This window comes from Triticum aestivum, chromosome 4B (assembly GCF_018294505.1).
Source record: "Triticum aestivum cultivar Chinese Spring chromosome 4B, IWGSC CS RefSeq v2.1, whole genome shotgun sequence".
Taxonomy (NCBI): Eukaryota; Viridiplantae; Streptophyta; class Magnoliopsida; order Poales; family Poaceae; genus Triticum; species Triticum aestivum.
Window position 1 is genome coordinate 620,046,665 of NC_057804.1, and position 13,953 is coordinate 620,060,617.

Consider the following 13,953-nt stretch of genomic DNA (forward strand, 5'->3'; position numbering starts at 1 on the left):
AGCTCCTGAGCCACAACACCCTGTGAGCGTCGGCCATGGCAACGGACCCAACACCATGGGCCTTGTTGTCAAGCAGGTGGCTGAGAGCTGCCATGAGAGCCTCGTCGCCGAATCCACCTTGGGTCATGACAACTTGTAAGGGCATATTTATCCCTAAGGTGTTTTGGTGATTGATGACAATGATTTTGCAGACTAATCGTGTGCCTTGAGTTTCTCAGACGCTTCATCGCTAGGCACAAAACGGTTCGGTGCCCCACGAAGACTATTGAAGACGGTGTTTTTCTATGTTTCTTTTTGGTGGATTTGAGTCGTAGGAGAGCCGTACTATTAAGAGGGGGTCCGCGTCGGATAGGTTCGGGTGGAATCATCACGTACACGTTTCCTTCCTTGTCTCCACCTTTCCCTTGCACTTTGGAGCATCCCCCGTTTATCCTCTATGCGATTGTCCTGGCTACTGTTGCTGAGCTTGCGGTAGTACTGCTCCCTGGAGCGGTAGTACCGCAGGCACCTGCGGTAGTACCGTGCCACGACGCGGTAGTACCGCGGGAGCCCATGGTAGTACCGCTCCTATGGAGTCGTAGTACCGTGGCTCCCAGGCCAAGTGCCGCTGCTTCGCGGTAGTAGGGGCGGATGTAACTTTTTACATCCGTGCCTCCGCGGTAGTACCGCACTTCGTGCGCGGTACTACTGCGCGCGGCCTGGTTCAGCTGCCATGCGGTAGTACCGCTCCCCAGCGGTAGTACCGTGTCGGATTTTTGCATCATTTGTTTTCCAGCGGAAGTAGGCACGAATGTATTTTTATTCATCCGTGCCCTTCCCAGGCTAGGACTTTCCTGCCTTGCGGTAGTACCGCAAGAGGGAGTGGTAGTACCGTGCTCGCAGAAGTACTGCTCTCAGTCAGGCAGGTTCTAGTCTCTGCAGCTACCGCGGTAGTACCGTGGTCCCTCACGGTAGTACCGTGTGGCCTTGTGGTAGTACCGCGTTTCTGGAGCGGTAGTACCGCATGTCGCGGGCTCGATAAGTGGATAACGGTTGGATTTTGTCCACAACTATAAAAGGGGTGTCTCCTACCTCTAGTTGATTACCTCTTCCAACCCTAAGCTCCATTGTTGCTCCAAGCTTCATTTTCGCCCGATCTCTCTCCCTAGCCAATTAAACTTGTTGATTTGCTCAGGATTGATTGAGAAGGCCCTGATTGACACTTCCACCAAGAGAAATTTGATTCCCCCCACTAATCCCTAGCGGATCTTGTTACTCTTGGGTGTTTGAGCACCCTAGACGGTTGAGGTCACCTCGGAGCCATAGTCCATTGTGGTGAAGCTTCGTGGTGTCGTTGGGAGCCTCCAATTAAGTTCTGGAGATTGCCCGAACCTTGTTTGTAAAGGTTCGGTCGCCGCCTTCAAGGGCACCAATAGTGGAATCACGGCATCTCGCATTGTGTGAGGGCATGAGGAGAATACGGTGGCCCTAGTGGCTTCTTGGGGAGCATTGTGCCTCCACACCGCTCTAACGGAGACATACTTCCCCTCAAAAGGAAGGAACTTCGGTAACACATCCTCGTCTCCACCGGCTCCACTCTTGGTTATCTTGCCCCTTTACTTGCTAGCTTACTTGTGTTTTATCCGTTACTTGCTTGTGTGCTTGTTGTTGTTGCATCATATAGGTTGTTCACCTAGTTGCATATCTAGACAACCTACTTTGATGCAAAGTTGAATTTGGTAAAGAAAAGCTAAAAAATTGTTAGTTGCCTATTCACCCCCCCTCTAGTCAACTATATCGATCCTTTCAATTGGTATCAGAGCCTCGTCTCTTTATTAAGGACTTTGCCGTCCGAAGAGTATGGTTGACACCGTAGATGGTGGGGAGGAGGAGCACTCCGGTGTGAATCCGATCTCGTCTGCGGGAGGTGGGGAAACCACGGTGTCCCGTGAGGAATTCAATGTGGCCTTGGACACATTGAAAACCTCAATGACTACCACGGTTGAAAGCATGTTTAATAAATTCTTAGAAGGTCTTACACTACCTACCTCGCCGTTGAAAGTGGGTGATCCCACTAACAAGGTGACGGATGCTAAGTCCGACAAGGGGGAAGCTAATAGTGAGAAGGGTCCTTCTACTAGTGGTAGAAATGGCACCGACATCTTTGCCCATGTGGAACCTCCAACTTATGGAGGACCGATTCCCTCTACTCATTTAAATCATGCCGGTCCTCCTCCTAAGATTGTGAAAAATGAGGATTTTGATTCTTGGGTGTATTGCTTCAAGCGTCATTTAAATCATGTGAATACTAATCTTTGGAGAATCATTGAAGAAGGTTTCTATCCACATGACCAAAGCAACTTAACCCCTAGAGATGCAATGGATAATCAATTCAACGAGAATGCTCTCTTCATCATCCAAGATGCTATCCTCCCCGAAGATCTCCCTCATCTTCGACCCCATGCCATGTCCAAAGATGCATGGCAATGCGTTGTGTCTCTCTATCGTGGAAGTGCAAGCATTCAACACTCCAACTATGAAGTGGTGCAAGATGAAGCCGATGAGTTTGCAATGAAAGAAGATGAAGAACCTCGTGAGCTCTTTCGAAGAGTGACCAAACTCGCGGTCTCACTCCGAGTTCATGGGAGCAAGGACACGGATGACAATTGGATCAAGCGCAAATTCCTTAAGGCCATGATGCCCTACAACAAGGCCATGTCATCCGTCATTCGTCAAAGACCGGACTTCCACTCCATGCCCTCAAGAAAAGTGTTGGATGAGTTCGTTGCAATGAGCATCTTGGACAAGACCGCCGACAACGCGGTGCTCCACTCTCAAAGGGCAAAGAAGCCCAACCTTGCCTTGAAGGCCAAGGTTATTGTGGAAGAAGAGGAAGAAGAGGAGGATGAGGAGAGCAACCCCGAAGATACAAAATATGATTATGATGAGCACATGGCTCTTGCTTCAAGACAATTTTGGAGCAAGAAGAACTCAAGGCCAAATTTCAACAAGACCAACTCAAGTGGCTTCAAGGGCAAGCAACGAGTAAGAACTTGTTACAACTGTGGTAATGTGAGCCATTTCGTTGCAGATTGTCCTTACGAGAAGCGGGAAGACAATGGTGGCAAGCTTATCCGAAAAGACAAAGCCAAGTCCTTCCCCAACAAGAACAACTTCACCAAAAAGACTCCTACTCGTGGGTTGGTGGTTCAAGAAGAATATCGTGAGGATGACAATGATGATGAAGATGGTGAAGCAATGGCCATATCATCCGTTGCCATTGCAACAACTCCCCGGATGTCTCTCTTCGATACACCCAACGAGAACATCACCACCAAGTGCCTCATGGCCAAAGCCTCTAACAAGGTAACCCCCAACATCAAAACTACCATCATTACTAACCCCTCTTTGACAGGTTGCATTGATGAACATGAGGGGTCTAATGAGGATGTGAATGAATTTGAGTCATTTATGAGTAAGCTCAAGGGCAAATCCAAGAAGCACTTTGTTTCTCTCTTGGAACAACTTGGTGAAGCCAATGACATGATTGAGGCTCATGAAGAAACCATCTCTAAGATGGAAGGTCATAGTCGTGACTATGGCGATGAGATATCGGATCTCTCTAATGCTCTTGAGGAAGAGCATGGGCATCATTTGGATCTTGAGGAGTCACACAACGACGACCATGCTAAGTTAAAGAAAGATCTTGATCATGCTCTTGTTGTGTCTCGTGTGCTAACTTCCAGGAAGGCTAAACTTGGGGTTGATCATGCTAGACTCAAGGAGGAGTTTGATGTACTTGACAAGGCCCACAATGTCTTGAAGGGTGCTCACGCTAACCTCAAGGAGTCTCATGCTCAACTCCAAGTTAAGCTAACCAAGGAAAAAGCCACCTTTCCTCATATGGTATTAATTGATAATGCATATGCCACTAACCTGTGTTGTGAGCATGTGCATCTTGTGGAGGAGAATGCCAAGTTGAAGGATCAACTTGAGAAAGGCCTTGTGACATGTATTCAAGGTGAGAAGAACCTTAATGACCTTTTGAGCAATCAAAAGGAAGTTGTGGCCAAGGAGGGAATTGGGTTCGCACCCAAGTCCAAGAACAAGAAGAAGAACGACAAGACCAAACGACCACCTCCTCTCAAGCAAACTTTCATGAAAGAGGGAGAGGGTGCTCCTAAGGAGAAGAAGAAAAATGTGAAGGTTGTCGATGTCAAAAAGGGCAAAACCACCTCCTCCAACAAATCCGGCGACTTTAACCCTTCTTATGTGTTGTGTCGTGCTAGTGATGGGCATGTGTATGCTAAATTTGTTGGTTCTCCTTATGAGTACATTGAATGGTCAATTTGGGTTCCTAAGACCCTTCTTACTAACATCAAAGGACCCATTACTAAATGGGTACCTAAAACCAAGCATTGATCTCTTGTAGGTGTTTGCTTCCGGTGGGGGATCATGGTTGCTCGATAGTGGAGAAAAAAATCATATGACCGGGAGCAAGGACTTGGTGGTGGACGTGCACAAGATTCCTTCTATGCCCACCAATGTCGAGTGGGGTGATGCCTCATCTTGTAAGGTATTGGGTCTTGGCAAGGTTGTCATTTCTCATGATCTAACGATCGAGAAAGTCATGCTTGTTGAGTCCCTTGCATTCAATCTTCTTTCCGTTCGTCAACTTGCATTCATGGGCTTTGCCACTTTCTTTGAAATTGATACCGTGGCCCTCTTGTGTAGCAAGACTCTTAAAGTAGCCTTTGTTGGGCATGTCGAGAATGGTCTTTATGTGATTAATTTTTCGGAGCAACCCAATAAGACCGCGACATGCCTACTGGCTAAAGTTGATGTGGGATGGCTTTGGCATCGCCGTTTAGCCCACGTAAATATGAGATCTTTGCAAAATCTCCTCAAGGGGGACCATGTCCGTGGACTAACAAATGTTAGTTTTGCCATAGATCGTGCTTGTATCGAAGGGAAACTTCATGAAAAGGCACACCCTCCCACGACTATCATCTACTCGAAGAGACCCTTGGCGCTCCTTCACATGGATCTTTTTGGGCCTCCATCCTTGTTGGGTAACGTAGTAATTTCAAAAAAAATCCTACGCACACGCAAGATCATGGTGATGCATAGCAACGGGAGGGGAGAGTGTTGTCCACGTACCCTCGTAGACCGAAAGCAGAAGCATTAGAACAACGCGGTTGATGTAGTCGTACATCTTCATGATCCGACCGATCCTAAGTACCGAACGTACGGCACCTCCGAGTTCAGCACACGTTCAACTCGATGACGATCCCAGAACTCCGATCCAGCAGGGTGTCGGGGAAGAGTTCCGTCAGCACAACGGCGTGGTGACGGTGATGATGTTCTACTGACGCAGGGCTTCGCCTAAGCACCGCTACGATATGACCGAGGTGGAATATGGTGGAGGGGGCACCGCACACGGCTAAGGAACGATCACGAAGATCAACTTGTGTGTTTAGAGGTGCCCCCTGCCCCCGTATATAAAGGAGGCAAGGGGGAGGGGCGGCCGGCCAAGGAGGGCGCGCCAAGGGGGAGTCCTACTCCCACCGGGAGTAGGACTCCCTTCTTTCCTAGTTGGAGAAGGAGAAGGGGGGAAGGAGGAGGGAGAGAGGAAGGTAAGGGGGGCGCCGCCCCCCTCTCCTTGTCCTATTCGGACTAGGGAGGGGAGGGGGCGCGGCCCACCTCTTGCCTCCTCTATTCCTCTCCACTAGGGCCCATGTAGGCCCATTAAGCCCCCGGGGGGTCCCGGTAACCTCCCGGTACTCCGGTAAAATCCCGATTTCACCCGGAACACTTCTGATATCCAAATATAGGCTTCCAATATATCAATCTTCATATCTCGACCATTTCGAGACTCCTCGTCATGTCCGTGATCACATCCGGGACTCCGAACAACCTTCGGTACATCAAAAACTATAAACTCATAATATAACTGTCATCGTAACATTAAGCGTGCGGACCCTACGGGTTCGAGAACTATGTAGACATGACCTAGAACTGTTTCCGGTCAATAACCAATAGCGGAACCTGGATGCTCATATTGGCTCCTACATATTCTACGAAGATCTTTATCGGTCAAACCGCATAACAACATAAGTTTTTCCCTTTGTCATCGATATGTTACTTGCCCGAGATTCGATCGTTGGTATCCAATACCTAGTTCAATCTCGTTACCGGCAAGTCTTTTTACTCGTTACGTAATGCATCATTCCATAACTAACTCATTAGCTACATTGCTTGCAAGGCTTATGGTGATGTGCATTACCGAGAGGGCCCAAAGATACCTCTCCGACGATCGGAATGACAAAACCTAATCTTGAAATACGCCAACTCAACATATACCTTTGGAGACACCTATAGAGCTCCTTTATAATCACCCAGTTACGTTGTGATGTTTGGTAGCACACAAAGTTTTCCTCTGGTAAACGGGAGTTGCATAATCTCATAGTTGTAGGAACTTTGTATAAGTCATGAAGAAAGCAATAGCAACATACTAAACGATCAAGTGCTAAGCTAACGGAATGGGTCAAGTCAATCACATCATTCTTATAATAATGTGATTCCGTTAATCAAATGACAACACATGTCTATGGTTAGGAAACATAACCATCTTTGATTAATGAGCTAGTCAAGTAGAGGCATACTAGTGACATTAAGTTTGTCTATGTATTCACACATGTATCATGTTTTTGGTTAATACAATTATAGCATGAATAATAAACATTTATCATGATATGAGGAAATAAATAATAACTTTATTATTGCCTCTAGGGCATATTTCCTTCAGTCTCCCACTTGCACTAGAGTCAATAATCTAGATTACACAGTAATGATTCTAACACCTGTGGAGTCTTGGTGCTGATCATGTTTTGCTCGTGGAAGAGGCTTAGTCAATGGGTCTGCAACATTCAGATCCATATGTATCTTGCAAATCTCTATGTCTCCCACCTGGACTTGGTCCCGGATGGAATTGAAGTGTCTCTTGATGTGCTTGGTCCTCTTGTGAAATCTGGATTCCTTTGCCAAGGCAATTGCACCGGTATTGTCACAGAGGATCTTCATTGGTCCCGATGCACTAGGTATGACACCTAGATCGAAAATGAACTCCTTCATCCAGACTCCTTCATTTGCTGCTTCCAAAAGCAGCTATGTACTCCGCTTCGCATGTAGATCCCGCCACGACGCTTTGTTTAGAACTACATCAACTGACAGCTCCACCGTTCAATATAAACATGTATCCGGTTGCGATTTAGAATCGTTTGAATCAGTGTCAAAGCTTGCATCGACGTAACCATTTGCGACTAGCTCTTTGTCACCTCCATAAACGAGAAACATATCCTTAGTCCTTTTCAGGTATTTCAGGATATTCTTGACCGCTGTCCAGTGATCCACTCCTGGATTATTTTGGTACCTCCCTGCCAGACTTATTGCTAAGCATACATCAGGTCTGGTACACAACATTGCATACATGATAGAGCCTATGGCTAAAGCATAGGGAACATCTTTCATTTTCTCTCTATCTTCTGCTGTGGTCGGGCATTGAGTCTGACTCAACTTCACACCTTGTAATACAGGCAAGAACCCTTTTGAACTTTTCAAAATTTTATCAAGGTATGTGCTTTGTGAAAGTCCAATTAAGCTTCTTGATCTATCTCTATAGATCTTGATGCCCAATATGTAAGCAGCTTCACCGAGGTCTTTCATTGAAAAACTTTTATTCAAGTATCCCTTTATGCTATCCAGAAATTCTATATCATTTCCAATTAATAATATGTCATCTACATATAATATCAGAAATGCTACAGAGCTCCCACTCACTTTCTTGTCAATACAGGCTTCTCCAAAAGTCTGTATAAAACCATATGCTTTGATCACACTATCAAAGCGTTTATTCCAACTCCGAGATGCTTGCACCAGTCCATAAATGGATCGCTGGAGCTTGCACACTTTGTTAGCACCTTTTTGGATTGACAAAACCTTCCGGTTGCATCATATACAACTCTTCTTCCAGAAATCCATTCAGGAATGCAGTTTTGACATCCATTTGCCAAATTTCATAATCATAAAATGCAGCAATTGCTAACATGATTCAGACAGACTTAAGCATCGCTACGGGTGAGAAAGTCTCATCGTAGTCAACCCCTTGAACTTGTCGAAAACCTTTTGCAACAAGTCGAGCTTTGTAGACAGTTATATTACCATCAGCGTCAGTCTTCTTCTTGAAGATCCATTTATTCTCGATGGCTTGCCGGTCATCGGGCAAGTCAACCAAAGTCCATACTTTGTTCTCATACATGGATCCCATCTCAGATTTCATGGCTTCAAGCCATTTTGCAGAATCTGGGCTCATCATCGCTTCCTCATAGTTCGTAGGTTCGCCATGGTCAAGTAACATGACTTCCAGAATGGGATTACTGTACCACTCTGGTGCGGATCTTACTCTGGTAGACCTACGAGGTTCAGTAGTAACTTGATCTGAAGTTTCATGATCAATATCATTAGCTTCCTCACTGATTGGTGTAGTTGTCACAGGAACCGGTTCTTGTGATGAACTACTTTCCAATAAGGGAGCAGGTACAGTTACCTCATCAAGTTCTACTTTCCTCCCACTCACTTTTTTCGAGAGAAACTCCTTCTCTAGAAAGGATCCGAATTTAGCAACGAAAATCTTGCCCTCAGAGCTGTGATAGAAGGTGTACCCAATAGTCTCTTTTGGGTATCCTATGAAGACACATTTCTCCGATATGGGTTCGAGCTTATCTGGTTGAAGTTTCTTCACATAAGCATCGCAGCCCCGAACTTTAAGAAACGACAACTTTGGTTTCGTGCCAAACCATAGTTCATAAAGCGTCGTCTCAATGGATTTTGATGGTGCCCTATTTAACGTGAATGCGGCCGTATCTAAAGCATAATCCCAAAACGGATAGCGGTAAATCAGTAAGAGACATCATAGATCACACCATATCTAATAAAGTACGATTACGATGTTCGGACACACCATTTCATTGTGGTGTTCCGGGTGGCGTGAGTTGCGAAACTATTCCGCATTGCTTCAAATGTAAACCAAACTCGTAACTCAAATATTCTCCTCCACGATCAGATCGTAGAAATTTTATTTTCTTGTTACGATGATTTTCCACTTCACTCTGAAATTCTTTGAACTTTTCAAATGTTTCAGACTTGTATTTCATCAAGTAGATATACCCATATCTGCTCAAATCATCTATGAAGGTGAGAAAATAACGATACCCGCCACGAGCCTCAATATTCATTGGACCACATATATCAATATGTATGATTTCCAATAAATCAGTTGCTCGCTCCATAGTTCTGGAGAACGGTGTTTTAGTCATCTTGCCCATGAGGCACGGTTCGCAAGTACCAAGTGATTCATAATCAAGTGATTCCAGAAGTCCATCAGTATGGAGTTTCTTCATGCGCTTTACACCGATATGACCTAAACGGCAGTGCCACAAATAAGTTGCACTATCATTATCAACTCTGCATCTTTTGGCTTCAACATTATGAATATGTGTATCACTACTATCAAGATTCAATAAAAATAGACCACTCTTCAAGGGTGCATGACCATAAAAGATATCACTCATATAAATAGAACAACCATTATTCTCTGATTTAAATGAATAACCGTCTTTGCATTAAACAAGATCCAGATATAATGTTCATGCTCAATGCTGGCACCAAATAACAATTATTTAGGTCGAAAACTAATCCCGATGGTAGATGTAGAGGTAGCGTGCCGACCGCGATCACATCGACTTTGGAACCATTTCCCACGCGCATCGTCACCTCGTCCTTAGCCAATCTTGGCTTAATCCATAGTCCCTGTTTCGGGTTGCAAATATTAGCAACAGAACCAGTATCAAATACCCAGGTGCTACTGCGAGCATTAGTAAGGTACACATCAATAACATGTATATCACATATACCTTTGTTCACTTTGCCATCCTTCTTATCCGCCAAATACTTGGGGCAGTTCCGCTTCCAGTGTCCAGTCTGCTTGCAGTTGAAGCACTCAGTCTCAGGCTTAGGTCCAGATTTGGGTTTCTTCTCTTGAGCAGCAACTTGCTTGCTGTTCTTCTTGAAGTTCCCCTTCTTCTTCCCTTTACCCTTTTTCTTGAAACTGGTGGTCTTATTGACCATCAACACTTGATGCTCCTTCTTGATTTCTACCTCCGCGGCTTTTAGCATTGCGAAGAGCTCGGGAATAGTCTTGTCCATCCCTTGCATATTATAGTTCATCATGAAGTTCTTGTAGCTTGGTGGCAGTGATTGGAGAATTCTGTCAATGACACTATCATCAGGAAGATTAACTCCCAGTTGAATCAAGTGATTATTATACCCAGACATTTTGAGTATATGTTCACTGACAAAACTATTCTCCTCCATCTTATAGCTATAGAACTTATTGGAGACTTCATATCTCTCAATCCGGGCATTTGCTTGAAATATTAACTTCAACTCCTGGAACATCTCATATGCTCCATGACATTCAAAACATCGTTGAAGACCCGGTTCCAAGCTGTAAAGCATGGCACACTGAACTATCGAGTAGTCATCATCTTTGCTCTGCCAGACGTTCTTAACGTCGTCAGTTGCATCTGCAGCAGGCCTGGCACCTAGCGGTGCTTCCAGGACGTAATTCTTTTGTGCAGCAATGAGGATAATCCTCAGGTTATGAACCCAGTCCGTGTAATTGCTACCATCATCTTTCAACTTAGCTTTCTCAAGGAACGCATTAAAATTCAATGGAACAACAGCACGAGCCATCTATCTACAACAAACATAGACAAGCAAAATACTATCAGGTACTAAGTTCATGATAAATTTAAGTTCAATTAATCATATTACTTAAGAACTCCCACTTAGATAGACATCTCTCTAGTCATCTAAGTGATCACATGATCCAAATCAACTAAACCATGTCCGATCATCACGTGAGATGGAGTAGTTTTCAATGGTGAACATCACTATGTTGATCATATCTACTATATGATTCACGTTCGACCTTTCAGTCTCCGTGTTTCGAGGCCATGTCTGTATATGCTAGGCTCGTCAAGTTTAACCTGAGTATTCCACGTGTGCAACTGTTTGCATCCGTTGTATTTGAACGTAGAGCCTATCACACCCGATCATCACGTGGTGTCTTAGCACGAAGAACTTTCGCAACGGTGCATACTCAGGGAGAACACTTCTTGATAATTAGTGAGGGATCATCTTAAAATGCTACCGTCAATCAAAGCAAGATAAGATGCATAAAGGATAAACATCACATGCAATCAATATAAGTGATATGATATGGCCATCATCATTTTGTGCTTGTGATCTCCATCCGAAGCACCGTCGTGATCACCATTGTCACCGGCGCGACACCTTGATCTCCATCATAGCATCGTTGTCGTTACGCCATCTATTGCTTCTACGACTATCGCTACCGCTTAGTGATAAAGTAAAGCAATTACAGGGCGTTTGCATTTCATACAATAAAGCGACAACCATATGGCTCCTGCCAGTTGCCAATAACTTCGGTTACAAAACATGATCATCTCATACAATAAAATATAGCATCACGTCTTGACCATATCACATCACAACATGCCCTGCAAAAACAAGTTAGACGTCCTCTACTTTGTTGTTGCAAATTTTACGTCGCTGCTACGGGCTGAGCAAGAACCGTTCTTACCTACGCATCAAAACCACAACGATAGTTCGTCAAGTTAGTGTTGTTTTAACCTTCGCAAGGACCGGGCATAGCCACACTCGGTTCAACTAAAGTTGGAGAAACTGACACCCGCCAGCCACCTATGTGCAAAGCACGTCGGTAGAACCAGTCTCGCGTAAGCGTACGCGTAATGTCGGTCCGGGCCGCTTCATCCAACAATACCGCTGAACCAAAGTATGACATGCTGGTAAGCAGTATGACTTGTATCTCCCACAACTCACTTGTGTTCTACTCGTGCATATAACATCTACGCATAAAACCTAGGCTCTGATACCACTGTTGGGGAACGTAGTAATTTCAAAAAAAATCCTAAGCACACGCAAATCATGGTGATGCATAGCAACGAGAGGGGAGAGTGTTGTCCATGTACCCTCGTAGACCGAAAGCGAAAGCATTAGAACAACACGGTTGATGTAGTCGTACATCTTCACGATCTGACCGATCCAAGTACCGAACATACGGCACTTCTGAGTTCAGCACATGTTCAGCTCGATGATGATCACTGGACTCCGATCCAGCAGGGTGTCAGGGAACAGTTCCGTTAGCACAACGACATGGTGATGGTGATGATGTTGTACCGACGCAGGGCTTCGCCTAAGCACCGCTATGATATGACCGAGGTGGAATATGGTGGAGGGGGCACGCACACGGCTAAGGAACGATCACGAAGATCAACTTGTGTGTTTAGAGGTGCCCCCCTGCCCCTTATAAAAAGGAGCCAAGGGGGAGGGGGCGGCCGGCCAAGGAGGGCGCGCCAAGGGGGAGTCCTACTCCCAATAGGAGTAGGACTCCCTTCTTTTCTAGTTGGAGAAGGAGAAGGGGGGAAGGAGGAGGGAGAGAGGAAGGAAAGGGGGGGGGGGCGCCACCCCCCTCTCCTTGTGCTATTCGGACTAGGGAGGGGAGGGGGCGTGGCCCACCTCTGGCCTCCTCTCTTCCTCTCCACTAGGGCCCATGAAGGCCCATTAAGCCCCCGGGGGGTTCCGGTAACCTCCCGGTACTCCGGTAAAATCCCGATTTCACCCGGAACACTTCCGATATCCAAATATAGGCTTCCAATATATCAATCTTCATGTCTCGACCATTTCGATACTCCTCGTCATGTCCGTGATCACATCCGGGACTCCTAACAACCTTTGGTACATCAAAAACTATAAACTCATAATATAATTGTCATCGTAACGTTAAGCGTGCGGACCCTACGTGTTCGAGAACTATGTAGACATGACCTAGAACTGTTTCCGCTCAATAACCAATAGCGGAACCTGGACGCTCATATTGACTCCTACATATTCTACAAAGATCTTTATCGATCAAACCGCATAACAACATACGGTGTTCCCTTTGTCATCGGTATGTTACTTGCCCGAGATTCGATCGTCGGTATCCAATACCTAGTTCAATCTCGTTACCGGCAAGTATCTTTACTCGTTACGTAATGCATCATTCTGTAACTAACTCATTAGCTACATTGCTTGCAAGGCTTATAGTGATGTGCATTACCGAGAGGGCCCAGAGATACCTCTCCGACGATCGGAGTGACAAAACCTATTCTCGAAATACGCCAACTCAACATGTACCTTTGGAGACACCTGTAGAGCTCCTTTATAATCACCCAGTTATGTTGTGATGTTTGGTAGCACACAAAGTGTTCCTCCAGTAAATGGGAGTTGCATAATCTCATAGTTGTAGGAACTTTGTATAAGTCATGAAGAAAGCAATAGCAACATACTAAAAGATCAAGTGCTAAGCTAATGGAATGGGTCAAGTCAATCACATCAGTCTTCTAATGATGTAATCCCGTTAATCAAATGACAACACATGTCTATGGTTAGGAAACATAACCATCTTTGATTAATGAGCTAGTCAAGTAGAGGCATACTAGTGACATTAAGTTTGTCTATGTATTCACACATGTATCATGTTTCCGGTTAATACAATTATAGTATGAATAATAAACATTTATCATGATATGAGGAAATAAATAATAACTTTATTATTGCCTCTAGGGCATATTTCCTTCAATCCTTTGATAGTCTTGGAGGTAGAAAGTATTGCTTGGTGATTGTGGACGATTATTCAAGGTACACTTGGGTATTTTTCTTCAAGAGGAAGAGTGAGACTCAACAAACCGTCATCGATTTTGCAAATGAAGCTCAACGTCAACATGATGCAAAGATCTTGACAATAAGAAGTGACAACGGCACCGAGTT